Source organism: Rhinolophus hipposideros (genome assembly GCF_964194185.1).
Source record: "Rhinolophus hipposideros genome assembly, chromosome: 7".
In the NCBI taxonomy this organism is placed as follows: Eukaryota; Metazoa; Chordata; class Mammalia; order Chiroptera; family Rhinolophidae; genus Rhinolophus; species Rhinolophus hipposideros.
The window spans coordinates 61,788,617-61,806,646 of record NC_138053.1 but is presented as its reverse complement, the minus strand read 5'-3'; positions in this window follow the sequence as shown (position 1 = coordinate 61,806,646).

The following is an 18,030-nucleotide window of genomic DNA, read 5'->3' as shown; positions in this document are numbered from 1 at the left end:
GAGGAGGGCTGAGGGAGAACCTGACCTGGAAGGTTGGGAGGCTTTGAGGATAAGGGTAAAGCTCCAGGACAGGGGCAGGCCTCTGCACCAAGTACCAGCACGTGGGACTGAGGGCAGACCAGAATTTCTGGCTTCTAGGCAAACAAGGGGCTCTGTCTGTGGTCGTCTCTCCAGAAGCCTCTTATCAGCTAAGCCATGGGCACAGCTGACCTGCCTCTCACAGTGGCTGCCTCCAGCCGGGGCCTGCTACCTCTGGGGCGGAGGGGATCCACATCTTGAAACACCTGTAACACTTTTGCATCCCTAGAGCCCAGCCTTGGGGAGCTACAGCAGGCAGAGCATGGAGCTCTGGCCTTGTCCTCGGGAATGGAAACTTCTGGCCAAAGGAACTTGTCTGGTCTGTTTATGAAATGCCACAAACAAACCCTAATGTTGGAGGCTTTGTGGGATGCAGCATAAAGGCAACTTTGGGTGCCTTCTTGGCATCCTCTCCCCACCCTATGTTTCTTTCTGATTCAATTTCCCTCCCGCTCCCCAAAAAGCACAACAGTATTTCAAAGGACACGCTTAGTGGATGTTGGATAATAAGGTAGCTACATTTAGGGCCTTCCAAAAGCTAGGATCCCATGGCTCATCTCTGGGGACCAGAAGGATGATTGGACTGAAGGATGGATTAGGGTGAATTATCCAGATGAACTGTAACCCCAAAGGCCTAGTACTGAAGGAGGGGTCTGTCGCCTGGAGAGGGGGGACAAAATCAAATACACTGTACTGGGCAGTGGCTGTTTAAGTTTTAAACATGCAGAGTGAGTATTTGACACTATTCTGTGTCTTTTCTGAGTTATGCCCTGACATTTGCTCCCACCGTAGTAAACATTAGTTTTTCTCATGGCTGTGTATCAGGTTTCAGTGCACCAAGGGGTGGCAAGCCAAGAAATGGGATAGGAAAAGTTCATGAACCTAGAGGCTTTGTCTGGGCAAAGTAAGCTCTCCCGCCTTCTTGCCCTGATGAAGTAACAGCAGAAAGTTAACTGTGTTTAATGAAGTCATAGGAGATACAAATGAGAGCATCTTCTGCATAACTGTGAGCTCCTGAACAGTAAGGATTATAGAAATTATTCATGTCTATATGTTCACAATTGGGCCTGGAGCATGGTAAGTACTCAAGGAGTACTTGTAGCATGGATGGATGGATATAACATGGTAGATAACTGATTCACATTTGTGTTATGGAATGATTTCATATTTTGGGTGGTGGAAGATGAGGAGGAAGGACTTGAAAGATTTCATTTATAAGGAAATAAATTCTGAAAGTGTTAAAACTAAAACCAATATGATAGCATGTTGCATGTTTGGTTTTGTCATCTATCTAGCTTGTTCCCAATGGCGCTTAGATATGTTGTATAAGAATAAGGATGGAAAGGGGGAAAATGCCTAGAATTATAGCTCCTGGGCCTCTCTCTCTTTCGTTCCCTGGACCTCGTAAAATGCAAAGCACTCAGGAGTTGATGAATGACTCAATGCTGATGTTGTCACGGCCCTCAGAATAAATATTGCCTTTTGCATTCCCACTGCTGGTACTACACAGTGCAGCTGGCACCTCGTCAAGGGGGTGAGATCTCCTCATTCTTATCTTCTGAGTCAGGCAGCACACGATGGTGGAAAACTTGCTCAAAGCGCATTTGAATCACTCATCCCCTATCCCTACAAGGGGAGGCAGTCCTCTCTGACTAAGGATCCTGTTTTACGGGCGAGTCGGCTTTTTGTGTTTGGCAGTTAGCAATCTATACTTTAGGTCAGGTATTCAAAGGCAGGGTACATAAAGAGTTTCTATCCAGATAGTTCTACAATAGAGCTCAAAAGGCTCGTGTGGAATATTAGAGGGCAGAGAACATCAAAGAAAGGATAACCATGTGCTACTTTAAGATTGAACTGAGATCTCCAAAAATTCTGTGAAACTGTCTTATGTGGGTCCGTGGCATGCCAGTAATCGAGGTAGATGTGACTGGCAGGGTAAGCTAAGAAAGCTGGATTCTTTTAAGAAAACTTTATGTGATATCATGATGAGGACATGCAGATGCAGCTGGGTGGAGCCCTTGGCACCAGGGCTCCCTGTAATGGGTCCAAATCGCTGCTGCCCATACTCCTTGACTGGTGTCACTTCTGCTCATGAACCTGTGCTGTGACTCATAAGCAGCCAGCAGCAGCTGAGAGGAAATGATGTGGCAACTATGTCCGAAAACGATGGTTAAACATTAGAAACAGAAAAGAAAATCCGTTTATAAATATGCTGTTGTATTTCACAAAGGCCATGCAAGGTTTTAAAAGCATGTTTAGCATGCCAAGTAGTTTCCCTTCTGTGTCTTTAGAGGCTGGCTGTGAGAGTGATTTTTTTGTTTATTTAACATTTACTCAAAAGAGATTGGGACCCACCAGCTTTTGAACAACAGCTTCAGTCGCACTGCCTCTGCATTTCGTTCAAGGAGAGAAACTTCAACCATACAGAGAATTTGATGTCTGTAATGTGTACTAAAAGATCAGCTGGTCTAACTTTACAGGGCTAATAAAAGGGAAGAATTTTCCTGTGCTCAGTTCTTTTATGAATTATAAATAACCATTCACTTTGGAAGATAGCACATCATAAATTTTTTTTCACAAATATGCACAAATCTACTTTAAGATCCAAAGAAAAAGATGTTCAGAAGTCTCAGATGTACTCAGTTTTGATTTTGTGGGGAAACATGTTTTTTTACCACATGGATGCTTTTAAGGGGGCCTTCAGCCTGGGCTCAATAACAACACCCCAGTGGCTAAATAAGGGATTTCTTTCCTTCTAACATTATTTCTCTGTTATTAAAGGTGGAAAAACCTTCCACAAATAGCATACTATTAGAGTGCTTTAGGGGGTATCCTGGGAATCAAGGTTATGTGTCTGCTCCAGAAATACTGTCTGTAATTATCATTCCTCAGTGGTTCTGAGGATGATGCAGTCTTGGTGTTTTCATTAATTTTTTGATTCTACAAGTCTGGAGTGCCTGCCTGCTCTTGATATTTAATAGTTTACAGTAGGAGGGATTTTTTTTTTTTGGTTATTTTTTATGGTCACAGATCTCTCCCCCTCCCTTCCTCTCATAATAACCATTTCCTGCCTTCTTTTGTCTGCTAAAATAAAAAGACTAGATATGAAAAGGAAAAGAAGTCAGATATGAGATTCTTCCAAATCCAAGCCTTCATCGTCCCTATTTACAATCTAATATGAATATTAAAAGAGAGAGCATTCAGATCTAACAAACAACTAAAAGGGCCCCCCCCACCACTTTATTATGAGTGTTTCCTGATATACACAAAGTTGAAAGAATTTTACAGTGAATACACCAACCATCTAGTTGTAGACTCTCCCATTAATATTTTACTAGTCTTGCTGAAATCACGTATCTATACATCACCCCTTCGTTAATCCATCTTACCTTTTTCATGCCTTTAAAAGTAAATTGTAGGCATCAACCAATTTCCACCTAAAAACTTGAGTTCAATATTTATTTTTTATTTTGATGTAAAATTTATATACAATAAAATGTAAAATCTGCAGTGTACATTTTCTGAGTTTTTGTAGATGTATACCCATGTACCCAAACCCCTATAAAGATATAGAACAGTACCATCACCCCAGAAAGTTCCCTCATATCACTTTCCTGTCAATCCTCATCCCTATTCGTCTTCTCAGAGGTAACCACTATTTTGATTTTTTTCACTACAGAGTAGTTTTGCCTATTCAAAGATTTCGTATAAATGGAATCACATAGAATGAACTCTTTTATGCAAGACTTCTTTCACGCAGCAGACTGTTTTTTAGATTCAGTCATGTCATTGTGTGTGACAGGAGTTCATTCCTTTGTATTGCTGGGTAGCACTCCATTATATGACCATCCCACAGTTTGTGTAGTCATTCAGCTGTTTGTGGACACCTGGGCTGTATTCAGTTTTTGGTATTGTGAATAAAGCTGTTGGGAACATTCATACACAAGTCTTTCCATAGACATATGTTTTCACTTCCCTTGGGAAAAGACCTACTTGTGTAATTGCCGAATGACAGGATATGTTTAGTTTTTAAAGAAACTGCTATTGCTTTTTCTAACATGGCTGTACCATTTCATATTCCCACCAACAATAGATAAGAGTTCCAGTAGCTCCACATCCTTGATGACATTTTCGTGTTTCCAGTTTTGTTTTGTTTTGTTTTTAAACCATCCTGGTGCGTGTGTAGTGATATCTCACTGAGGTTTCATTTGCATTTTTCCAATGACTAAGGACATTGAATATTTTGTCATGTGCTTATTTGCCTTTCATAGATCTTCTTTTATGAACTATCTGTTTAAATCTTCTGTCCATTCAAAAAAAATTTTTTGTTTTATTATTGAGTGGAGTTCTTTATACCTCCTGGACATCGGTCCTCTATGTCAAGTTTATGTTTCACAAAATTTTTCTTCAGTCCATGGCTTGCCTGTTCATTTTTTTAATGGTCTATTGAGATGAGAAGTTTTATATTTTGATGAGGTCTGATTTGTTGACTTTTTTTTTTATGGTTATGGCTTCCATTAACCTAAACAAACACATCGATCTTAATAAACGATGTTCCCAAAAGCTACTGTAGGCTCAAGAAAACGCAAAGCTTCACCGGGTTCATTGTAATAGATGTGTTTGCCTAAAGAAACATCAAGTTACGTGTATAATGAGGCCAACTGAGGAAAACCTGGTGAACTGTAAACACTCACTCTCAAGAGCATCCCAGAGAAGGAAGCAAATTCTAGACCTCCCTTTTCACTTTGCTTTATAACAACAAGACTTCTGTTTTATTTGTAGAAAGAGTCATCACCAATAAAACAACCTGGTCATGATCTTGCTACGGTATCAAGTCAGCTCTTCCTATAAGCATCATAAATAAGTTTTTGTAAATTATGTTATTGAGAAATCATATTTTAAATGGTTCAATGTGTGGCATGGATGAATGGAAAGTCTGTCCCATAAAGGCTTGAAATTAAACTAAAAGAAAAATATTTCACAGAGAGACCCAGGTGTCAGTGATAGCATGGGGCAAAATTAAGAACATTGAAAAGGGTGAGAAAAATTAAGAACATTGAAAAATAGTCAGCAGTGAGAAAAGAAGGACTTGGAAAAACTCAGACCAGCTTGGAAAAACTCAGACCATCTAAAGTGATTCTTCCAACCCGTTCTGAGGCTACACGTTAAAACTTCCCCCAAGATTTTACCCCAGACTCTTTGCCAACTGCTCTGCTTGTTAGTGAAGCTGTTCGATTTCTCCCTTTGTTTCTTGTTTGGACCAAAGGGACACTCAATACGGACATGACATTTTGAAAACTAAACTCACATCTTTTTCACCCTAACTTCATTGTTATTCTGGCCTACTTTCTCTTAGACACTTTCTTGAGGGTGCAGACTGAATGTGGTCTTTCAAACTTTCATACCAACTCCCTTGAGTGTCTTTCCATCTCTGGTTTCATCTTCTCCTGTGGTCATTCATGTTCTGCAAGTACTAATTTAGTTGTGGGTTATCCCTGGCCTTTTGCTTCTTTAGTTCTCTACTTTTTATCATCAATTTTTGTTTTCTTCCTTTATTAGAAACTGTGATTCAGGAAAGAAAAGGGGTGAAATGGATGATCTTTACTGTGTGATTGCAAGTTGAAATTGTCAGTCGAATTTTTGTTTTTCATTGATCCAGTAGGTTTTTATAATCTACTATTTTGGTGACTACGATTCTCATTGGAAGTTATCTTGAAATATGAACTATGGAGAGAGAGTACCACTTTGCAAAGCTCTGGGCAATTCTAACCATGGAGAATACTCACCAATGACTCTCTGGATGTGCCTGCCAGGCTGGGAAAGGATCTAGAATAATGATGAGTTTCCTAACTCACCAGTCCTCATTCAATTGCTTGCGTACAAAGAGCAGATGGTAAGTTTCGTGGGGGTAAGTTTTTCTGGCATCCTGGACTGTTCCTGAAGAAAGCAGATAAAGTCAGCACGAGAGATGGCTAGGTTCTGAGTTAGAAAAATCAAGTAGAACTTCAGGACCTCTGAAATAAAGACATGTCCTAAGTAATTAATATACAAAGATGATTGAAGTAATCAGAAGGGAGAAATGAATGGGGTTCAAGTCATAGGGCCACGTGACAAATTATGCCAGGCTATGCAAGTGGGTTAAATCACTTCCTAAGACGTCGCCAATAGCACAAATATCTGCATTTAGAATCACACGCAACAACAAAAAAATGAACCAAAAATACTCACCAAGTTTCTTCCCCTTTGGAATAGTGAGGCCTGTTGTTATAGTGTGTCCGTTAAGACAGCAGAGGATCTTGGGCAAAGTCTGAGCTCCGTAGGTCCCACTGGCCTGCAGTGTGGGTAGTGAAGTGGGTACTGTACTTGAATTTGGTGGGGAGGGTTGTGAAGCTGTACTTTCTGTGTAACTCTTATGCTGTCCTGTTGCCAACCCTCTTCAAGATAATTTTCTGCTCATGCAAAGTCTTTTTTATATCAGTGGAACTGGGAAGTGAAATTGTCCAAAACTAAGCCTTGGAAACTTTTCTTCTTTTTTTCTCATTTTGAGCTACTTCAAACTGTATGTAAAGTAAAATGCAAAACCCTGAAACCCCATTTCAGTCTAACACTAAGTTCAAGCAACTTGGCTTGACTGTGGGTTCCTTCATGAGCAGAAGACTCTGGGTTGGATAGGGGAAATGGATAATAAGGGGCGGTATCCACATCTTTATCCCTCCCTTCCTTTTTTACACTAGTCTTCTTGGGTGGCAGCTCCATTTTCTGAGGAACATTCTGAGAGCAAAGGGAGAGCCATAGCAAGGAAGAAGACTAAAGAAACTTTTCTTGTGACTAAATAAAAATTGACAATAAAAATGCTAAAGTTTGGTGATTATATTGATAACTAAATGGGAAATCAGTACTGTACAGAAGCTTAACTTATTTTTTAGGCAAGATAATGCTGTTTGCTTTTGATATATTGCCAGGATTTCACAGGAACATCTGGCTGACTGGCAGTTATGTTTTCTGAAGGGAGAGTTCAGCCATTGCTACAGTCAAGTGCGCTGTAACTTTCCTTAGTACCATAAGGTTTATCTGAATCTCAGAATATCTATGATCTTGCAAGATCGAAATTTCCCTTCAAGCTGATGTTTGTCTTTCATTTGTTTCCTAATTAGCATTCAGGTTTCAGCCCAAGAGTACACTGCCAGAGGCATAACGTCTCCCTTGGTGGTGACCCTTTTTGTCATCCTTCTAAAGTGAATTCATGGGACTGTTCTATGATTTTCAACTTTGCTTTGTGGCATAAGGCCTGTGACTGTTTAGTTGACAATACATGTGTGCCTCTCTCATTTCCTGTTTTTAAGCTGCACTTAATTTATTTGAAAGGGTGGAATATTTTAAATTACAATTCAGCAGTTTTACTAAGGAAGGCTGTAAAACACAATGAGCAAGGAGTTTTACTTCCTTCTTACAATTGCTACTCCCCTGTTTTGAAATCTTGATATCCTCCAATCGGTGGGAATGGCTTTAACTTAGGGTGTAACACTTTGAATAGCAACCAAGCCATGGCTGGAGCTGTAGAAGGGTATGGGATTCCTGCACACTATAATTCTATTTTTCCAGACACCTTATTAGTACCCGGAATGTGTCTGCCTGTGCTTAATATTGTTCTATCATGTTGAGTTCCCCTCCCCCAGGCACAGCATTTGGATTGGTTATGGAATACAGTTGCTCAGCCAATCAAGTGAAACCTTTCTCCTGCAACCTTAGCAACATCTGACAATGGTCATTGACAAATGTTAAAAGAAAACCCCTGACAAATTCAACCAGCTATGAAAATGGTCCCTGTCAAGGGCAAATGGGTCTGGTCCTTCCCACAGAGCAGTTTGTGTGGTCAGAGGAGTTAGTGGTTTGTGCCAGACCTGCAAAAACCGGACCCTGCATATGGATGTCTGAGCTTGTGCCCAGTGCCTTACCCCAATTTGCTGCCACTTCAGCTAAGCTGACTTTTGTTAGTTAAAGCCAGTATCGGAGCTGGGGAATCTGTGGGGTGGGGGAAAAGGGTCGCATCTTTTCCCACACCAACCAAACCCCCATACCCACCAACATATTTTCAGTGGTTGGAGAAGGAGTTCCCATAAAACTTTGGCCCTCAGGTCATACTTCTGTCTCTGATGCTAACTTGTTCCTTACGGCAGGGCAAGAGGAGCGGTTTCTTAGGCTGTCAAGATACCTGGCTATGTCCCCAGTGGCAGCTTTCCAAACCTTCTGGCTATATATTTTTACCTCCCAGTCCAACTCCTAACCCTCATGACATACAATTGGCCTGTCTGCGTCACGTAGGGACACTCCTCTCAGGATGCTGCTAGACCTAAGGGAGTTGTCCCCTCTCTCTGGGAGGCTTCGTGACTGAGGGTTTTGGAGGCAGACCTGGCAGAGGCTGGAGTGAGGCAGAGAATGGAGAATAAGAAAAGGGACCTGCCAAAAACATGCACAGACAATTCATAGGCAAACACATGTTCCCACAAAGACATAATAGCTGTATGTATATGATACCTTTCTGAAGTCCCCTTACTTGATCTTTCCAGTTAGTCTAGCTGCCCTGAAGGCATATTTCAAACTCTGGTTATGTAATCCATTGTGTGGTGATTAGCTGTTAATGAAGCTGAAAATACCTACATCATCCAACAAGTCATTTGAATTCTTTTTTTTTTTTATGGTTACACTACTAGACAAGTTGGTGTCATGACAGAAAGACCTGGGGATCTATACAGATGTTTGTACGCACAGATGTAATGCACACACACAGTCTCACACACAGAGATAAACATGGAACAAGGTGGGAGGAAAACAGGAGAACTTCACGGACAGTCATGTGAATTGAAGAGTGTGAAACCCAAGGTAACATTGTGAAATCAGTCAAGTTCATTCAGCACCCCAGCCCCCCACCCAGCATCCTGCTCCCCGTTAGCACCACCCTGCAGGGCCTGTCCTGAATTTATTTTTCCATGGGGAGGATGGGTGGCGGAGGGGTTGGCACTCAGTTTAATACCTTGGGATTATAAATTGATAATGACTATAAGTTTTAGCCCTTCAAAGGATATTGATATTTTTTCCAAAGGGACCTCATGAAAGTCCAAAAGAACTAAATCTCTAACAGTTGAATTATAAATTGAAAGGAATGTCTTCAGTCTACAAACTTGGCTTGGTTCAAACATACTTTTTAATGTAGAAGCCTCCTCTGAATATTCCTAAAGCCAGAATTACAGGCAAGAAAAAGTCGTTGGGGTTGGGTGACGAAGTGCAGTGGGGAGCAGTCCATCAGCAGCTCTGCAGGAAGGTAACACCTGCGATGGAGAGGAAGAGTCAGGAGGCTGGACTTCCATAAAGAAACAAACCAGGAGTCAGTGTTTGAATCTTCCATATCTGTCCTTCAGGGAACTTGGAAACTTTCTGGTGACATGAGATGTGGAAAATTACAATTCAGGATATTATATAATGTGTTAAAAAACGTCTTACATAACCATATACAGGCACATAGGTTCTAAAATTGTGGACATTTGCTTATTAAGGAGACGAATAAACTATTTTCTTCCTTTTTCCAGTTTTTTCAAAATTTTCAGTTATTACTGGTCAAGTTTTCTGTGGGCATGAGCAAAACTATCATCTACTGAGACTATGGAACAAAAAAAATGTGATGAGATCAAATATTTTTTTCTTGCTCTGGAAGTCAAGAAATTTTTATCTACCTGTGAAAGAGAAAAAAAATAAAATTGACAGTGTATAGAGTATGGTTCTTTGTAACCCAAGTTTCCATTGTGTCAGGAAGAGCTGTATAAAATGTCTGAAGTGTTATGAAGGTGCCTAGAGGGAAGAGGTAAAGTTCTCACTTAGAGCTAATAGTTCATGCTTAACAATTTGAACTTGACTTAAGGATAAACCTAACCGCATCTGGGAGAGGGTATGTTTATCTTTAATGTAGTGATTTGGAAGTATTTGTGGCAGAGAAGAATGCCTGGCTCTTATAGGCACAAAAATAAATACTTACTGATGACACAGAAGCATTGCCTCCAAATCAACATTCTCTCAATTCACAAACACTATCAAAAGGAAGAAAACTCTAGGACCCCAATACAGTGAATATTTTCACCCTCTTAATCTCTAAGAGATCATTGTTTCCTATCTCCATGGTAACTAGAAGACTCAAAATTGCCGAAACTTGAGAGACACTTGAGATGAAAGCCAGAAAAAAAAAATTAGCAAAAGACAAATGTTATAGGCAGCATGTATGACAGTGTGGCAAAGTTTTTGAAATGTTTGGAAAGATTTCCTATTTCTTTGCTTGGAATAATGCAATGATTTCCAGAATGCAGCCGTAATAGCTTCACACCCACTACTGAATGTTCATCGAGTAGATTTTATTTTTTTCTTGAAAGGAAAGCAGAGACCCATGGGCCTTGGCAGCAATCAGGTGAAGGTAAGATGTTGGAAATTGCTCTCCTGGCAAGTCTTGATGTTAACCACAATGAGGCCAGTCTGACTGGAGTGCCCTTGTTCCCTCCCTTCCATGAAGTGAACAAATATTTATTGAGCACCTACTATTTTCTAGGTAATCTGTCCTACATACAACTAAGTGAAAAATTACAACTCTGATAAGGGCTCCTAGGAGTGTGTAATAGGCAAAGCTGACTGGTCAAGGCAGCCAGGCCTTCCTAAGGAAGTGAGATTAAGCTGAGGAGGAGGAAACTAGGCCGTGGTTGCAGGGCCCAGGGAGGAACAGCATTCCAGGCAGTGGGAACTTTTGGGCAAAGGCCCTCTGGAGGAAGTGAGCCTCAAGTGTTCAAGCAACAGAAAACAGGCCTGAGCAGTCTGCATTGGCCAAACCCCAGAAAGTGAGGGGAATGAACTCGGGGCAAGGCCAGTTGGAGAGGTGAGCAGGAGTCAAGTCATGCCCAGTGTGCAGCCTTGAGTCTTGCAGGGTGGGTTTGTTAAGGATTTTGGTCTCTCTCTCCTCACTTCAGCTTGAACTCAAGCTATAATAGGAATGCATGATAGGCCCTTCTTGTGTGTGATTTGGGAATGGCAGCTTCTGGTTCATCTGAAATCCATCAGAATATTGCCATAAATTCCAGATGTGACTCGCTAATTTTCAAAGGATTATAATGTTATGAACTACTTTAAACCTAAGTCATATTCAAGATACATTATTTCATGTGTGATGATTCAGTAGGCACCTCAGAATTATCATCCTGAATTTCCATTATCATTTTATATTAACCTCTCAGAAGCCAGAGTTTGACCATCTAATAACCTCCCCTTTATCTGCAGCCTAGCTGGGATCCAGGAAGTCTGAAAGAATTCAAAATAAATGTGACAAAGACGATGCAAATTTTAGCCAGAGGGGGGTTCTTCAGTAAGACCTTAGTTGATTTTTTATCTTATACATGATTCTAACAAGAGGGTTTTCTGGGTTGCAAGGCCACAGCAGATGAAGAGCAATAATTCAGAAAAGGAGAAGCGTTGCGGTGGTATATGACAATAACTAAAAGTAACAGGAAACAGCAACTGTAGAGGGGACCCCCCCCCAAAAAAAAAGAACCAAGAAAAAAAGACATAAAGACAAAAAACTAAATAAAAAATAAAGGAAGAATGAAACCACTCTGGGCTTTTAGTTCTGGACAACCATCTTGCAAGACTTAGCGCATCTTGAGGGCATCTTTGTATCGATAATGAGACCTTATGCTAGTGTTTTAGAAAGATTTCTAGCCTACAGGGTTAAGCTTTCTAAAAGGGTTTCGGTAGTTAAAAAGTAAATCTTCAGTTATTTGTGAAAATTATCTATTCAAGATGGTTGTTATATTACAAAGTTTCTTTATAACCACGGTTTTATGGCAGTATGATTCTGTGGAGGTATTAGTTAATATAGATTTTTCAGGTTGAAAAAATAGCCAGCATACCAGATTTTGCTGAGACTGCTTCATTTTCACAAGTTATATAATTCTGGGTTTGAACAAAGCCATTGGAAGTGACACTTTTCATATCTGAATTGTCATGATGCTATTCTTGATAAGGAATGAGTTCTTGAATATTTAAAAATATTGTAGGTGATAAAATGCCCTTAATAAATACATTTGAGAATTTGGCTTTGACATTTTTAACTTTAATTTTCATGCTTTTCTCTTAAATGCAAATAATCTTTATCTAACTATAAGGTGCCCCTAAAAGGTATGTGGTTGTCTGAATTGTATGTCTTTATTTCCTCCAGATGGGACATAGAATAAACAAAATATTGTTTGATCATGCTATACATTTATGAAATGATTTGGAGGGATGACATTTTCTGCAAATATATCCTCCATACATGTCAGAGCATCTTTTGTCTCCCCAGAGAATATGTTTGTAACGTTAGTCTTAATTGTGTTTTTCTTGTGCCATTTCACCTATCAAAGATATCTGCAATAGAATGATGCAGTTTTGAGGAAATCATTTAGTTTCTAAATAACGATTTTTCCACAGTGCTTTTTCAGTGTTTAAAAGTGGGAGTTTTTCCCGCAGTTGACGTAAATATTTTCATGTTATCCAATTAAATAGTATTCTTGTGTCTCTCTTGTGACATGCTTAACAAAATATTTAGTAAGAAGTTACAGTTATTAAAAAGGGGAAAGACTGAAAGTTATACTTAAATATGGCATTTCCTATTTCTTTTGGCCATCACTAGATTCCTGTTTGGAGGTCTATTAAACATTCGGTTTTGAGATGGTTTTCATTTGATGAGAACTTCACCATTGCCCGTTGGATTGGAATGAATAGCAGGATGGTAATAGTCCGGCCAGTTTCCACAATACTGAAATTGTACACAGACTATATTTACACTAAAATATTTTTGCTAAAAATTAACAAGAGTAGGTTACCTAATAGTTAACAAAAGCAAACTCCTTTTATGTCTTGAGGGAGGAATTGTCCAAATTACAAAATTTGAAGCAAATTTATTTGGAAGCAAATTGCCAACCTGTTATATATATTCTATACTATATCGATATATATATATATCGATTGATTGATCGATCGATAGATGGAGAGAGAGAATGATTTATTTTTCAAAATGCCCAGTTGTAACTTGAAAGGCTCCCATCGTAACAGAATGCACCGTTCTTAGAAGTAGGATGGAAAAGATTGGCTGGTTGATCAGAAGTTGAAAACACTTCTTATAATTATAGCAAATTCTAGAGAGGTACGTCTTAAGGACTAAAGCAATGGTTTAGTAAGTGATAATGTGGCATCTAATTATGATGTTTTCTAATTTTGCCTATTCTGAAGCCGTCTACAGGGGAGAGATAAAGGAAATCTATGTATTTTAACAAATACTCGGCAATTTTTCTAATCTGACAAGTTTGGGAAATAATGGATAATGGAGAATGTTCCAGCTTTACTTTCAGACAGACTGAACTTGAATCCCTGCTTGGCCAGATTAGAGCCAACTAACCTTTAGCAAATTCCTCTGAGCCTCAGTTTCTTCATTTGTTTGTTGTTGGGGGGACTGGAGCACCAAATGAGTTACTGTTTGTAAAGGACCTGGCACTGTGTCTGCACCAACTCTCTAAAAAACATTAATAGTAAAATATTATTCTCTAAAATGTAACCAAGTTGAAATAGGTCAGATATTCCCCTCTTCAAAGATGGAGCGATTGTTTCAAATTGATCAATTCTGGGTTGAGCATTCCTTGTCCACCTCTTATTTTCCCCAAGAATCTATTTGGTGGAAATGATTGACCAGGAAGACTCTTCCGGCACTTTTCCCTGTTATTGGACATTTGTCCTGATGAAGTGTCACCTCTAATTTTCACTAGTTTTTAGCCCCATAGAGTATGAATTCTCTATCATTCTCCTGGAGAGGGCAACAATGCCTGCTTCAGAGGCTAACTATACTATACTGTTTTAGGCTTTTCTTCTTCTCTAAACAATTAAGTATAGTCCAGAGAACAGAATTGGCTTTGATTATAATATCAAAAGTTATTTCCTAGTATGAGGAAGAGCTTGGAAATGGGCATAACTTTGTGTACATCGTCTTGAAGTTCGTTAGACCTAATGCAATTCTCATGTCTTGGACTGTTCCTACTAATGGCAAATATTCTCTTAATTAGCTGCGCTGAGTAGTAATAATGATGAAGCAATGTCATTTTTTCTTCCTGCATGCCTCCTCCTAAACACTTGGGACTGTGTGAAGTTCTAGCCACCAAAGGGTACTTTTCAAACTTGAGTGTAAATTTAGAAGATTCAGGTGGTGAGTGAGTGTCAATTTCTGGTTCTCAGTTCCAAAATTGTGTGCAGTATGCTCTGGGGCAGTCTAAGGGTTTCTCTTTGAAGACCACTGCTCCAGGAATTTGGTACATACTTATTGAATTTAATTCAGAATTTTCATTTTTAAATTAAAGGCAGGGAGAGGAGCCATGATAGATTTCTGGATAGGACTCCCCTGCTCCTCTCAAACAAATACCTTTGCCATCCATCTGTCCATCCGTTTATCCATGCATCCAACTACAACAGGACAGGTGCTGGCGGAGGGGTGTCTCTCTTCCTTGCAACCATCACTTTATGGAGTTCTGTTTACGAAGGCTGCCTGAGAGCCTACCTTCTGATCACACTGGCCAATGTGGTGTGGTATGATGTGATATGATGAGTCATTGCATTTGGGAAGCTGTAGGCTTTCTGTACTTTGATTTCCTACCATTGCCTAATGGTAACATAACCAGAGGCATCTAGCCCTGATTTAGTCCCTGGGGAAGGGGCCTATTTGAAAAGAGCAATTAGAAATAATTCAGTAATGATTTCTATGAACACCAGGAAAAACACTGTAAATACCCCAAAAGTGAGAGGGGGCACAAGCACCAGCCAAAGATGACATACTGTCCCTTAATTTTCCCTTGGTTCATGGGTGTAGCTAACCTCTGGGGAGAGAGACGCTTTGCAGAGCAGTGCTGGTCACTTGAGATGAGATGGCTGAGGGCTAATCCCAACCCTCAGAAAATTCTAACAGGGAAGAGAGAAGATGAATGGTTCAGGCAAGTGAGTGCAAACAGAACTGTGATGCTAGGCAGAATGGTATAAATGTCACAAGAAAGATCAAAAGTGTTAGAGCGGCTCTAGGAGAGAGAGATCACACACCCAGGTGGGTTTTCCCAGAGGAAGTGGCATTTGAGCAAATCCTTGAAGGAACGGTAGGAATTTGACAAGTTGTAAGGGAAGAGAGAGACATTACAGACAGCAGGACCATCTTGAGCAAATGTGCCGAGTGGGAAAATAGGGATGACTTCTGGGGAACTGGCAGCAGTCCTCTTGGGACATAACAACTGGAAGTCCTGGAAGTCCTGTTGTGTTTTAGTGGGAGAGGAAGCTGGAAAGTTGGGTTTGGTCAAGATCACATCTGAGTTTGGACTTTTTCCCAGCAGGCACAGGGAGCCATTTAAAGGGATTTGAGCAGGAGGGTGACACTTTAGGAAGCACAGCAGCTGGTTGGAGGAGGGTATGGAGGAGGAAAGGTTATACAGACATAACAGTGAGGAGGTTCTGCAGAGTGAAGAGGAGGAATAATAGAGCAGTGAGAGGGCCTGGGAGGTGACACAGCAAGAAAACCTACGGAAGAGTTGCTGGCAAAGGCAAAGAGGAATAAAGCTTGGGGGCCTATGAACAGGTGGCAACAGTAGTAATCTAGGGGAAGGAGGAGAAACTGGTTTCCAGGGAAAGGTGGTACTTTGGGTTTGAGGTGGCCACCGGCACCCTTCTGGCAGTGGAAAAGGGAACTGTCCACCAGGAAGAAATGTGAGCTGAAGCCGAGACCACGGTTGGGAGTTGGAAATGGTGGAAACTCTCCAAGGGATAGATCGCCCAAAACAGAGAAGAGGACCATGATAGGCTATAGGTTAGGGTGTACATTTAATAGTTTAGAGGAAGAAAAACCCCAAAACAAGGCAGATAAAGATGAGATGGAGACATTGGAGGGACAGGACAATGTTAGGGAAACCAGAGGGAAGATGACAGTTCAAGAGGGAGAATGGTTTCAGTGTACGAGACTGCAGAGAGGGAAAACTGAGTCAGATTGAACTGGTAGCTCTGGATTTGTCTTCAAATTAAACTAAATCGCTCCAATGTAGACTGATGCCTTAAATCCAGTCACTGGTTCATGACAAAATCGAGGTCTCTATATGTTAGGCACCTACCTCCAAAGTTGTCTGTTTTCCTTTTCAGTATGAATTAATTTCTTCCACTAACAACTTGTATGACCCTGAATGAGTCACTTTGGGGGGGGGGGGCACCAGTTTTTTCATCTTTAACTTTCCAGTTCAGTGATTGTGTGTACATATGAAAGTGCTTGGTCATCTACACAATATTATACAAGCCTAAGTCCTATCATGACTGTATTTGAGGACATCACAGAGGCCAAACTGTGTTATACTTTTCGATTTACTTTGTACTCCTGTCATTTATATTTTCCAAAAATTTAAAAATTATTTCTGTTTTTAGAAATGGAACTGGAAGAGCCTTCCCCCCCTCCCATTTGCCATAAAGATATTCTTCCAGTTTTTTTGCCCAGGCCTTTTCCTAAGCATTGAGGAAGTGCCTAGAAAAACACGACGGATATATAAAAACATAAGGTCACCAAAATTATCCTAACAAGTAAAACAGCTATGGAAAGTCGGCCTGTCCTCCTGGGACTTGCAGCCTAGGGCTTGGTAAGGCCTAACAAGGGGAGAACCTGGAGCTCGAGGTCTCCCGGGTCTCGGTCCTGAGTGGGCGATTTTCTTTAAACCTCGGAAGCGCTCTATCCCTTTAAATTCAAGCAACTAGGCAGGCAGGTGTGTATCAGCCAATAACCTTAAAAGACGCGAAAGTGCCAAAAGAAATACGGTTTATCCAATAGCGATAGTATCAATAACACGGTTTACAGTAAAAACAGAAGGTGGGGCAAAGAGTAAGGATGTCTCTAACGTGCTAATTAAGTCCGTGGCTTGGACCCAGATTTGACCAAGCTTCGCGGAGCGCGAAGAACAATGTCTGCAGGGTTCCCGGTTCAGCCTGGTACTCGCTTCGTCTCCTTCCCCGGCGCCCTCGCACTAACTAGCGAGCCGCGCTCTTCACTCCCTCTGGATCGCCTGGCCCAACGCTGCCTTTACCCGGGAGAATGGTGCGTTCGGGCGACGCCAGGGCTGCAGAGAGCGCGGCGCGCGTCCCGAGCGCCCGGGCTCCCGGCAACCTAGCGTCGAGCGCGGAGCCGGGCCGCAGATCTAAGTGCGCACCAAGCGCGCTCGCAGCCGCCGTCTTTTGCCTAGTGGCCCGGGCTCGCAGTCTGCAGCCGGCGGTGCTGTGCGCGCGCTCCCGTGGGGTGTGTGCGCGCGCTCCCGTGGCGAGTGTAGTCACAAAGGTGTGTTTGTCAAACCCACTGCCCGGGTGTACGCTCCGCCTCGAGCGGGTGCACCCCAGGCCTGGAGCGGGGTCTTAGCGGCGCGGCCGCGCCGGGAGACGAGGGCCGGTTCAAGTTCCCCCGCTCCGCGCCGGCGGACCGGCCGGCTTCCTCGCCCGCTGGGCTGACGGAGCGCGAGGGCGGGGCGGCCGCGGCCCTCTCGGGACGCGCGTCGCTCAGCTGCGGGGCATGTTCTGAGCGCTCCGCGCGTTTTCCGACACTTTGGCCGGCTCGGCCCCCCGCCCAGACACCGGGACAGAGCAGATACAGGGCTGGGGCTGCTTGCACTGCAGCGGAGCCGGGCGCTCTCCTTCCCGACTCGGATCTGCAAAAGTGAACTGGAAAACAGCGGCCGAGCACAGCCTCCTCCCCTCTTACCCGGAGCCGCCGTAGCCCCGGTTGGGGGTGGGGGGAGTTCCCTCGGGCTGGCGGCAGGGGAAGCGGGCAGCCAGGCGGCCTCAGCCGCACCTCCTCCGCCTTCCTCTCCACCCCCGTCCCTGGGGCTCCACGCCGCATTT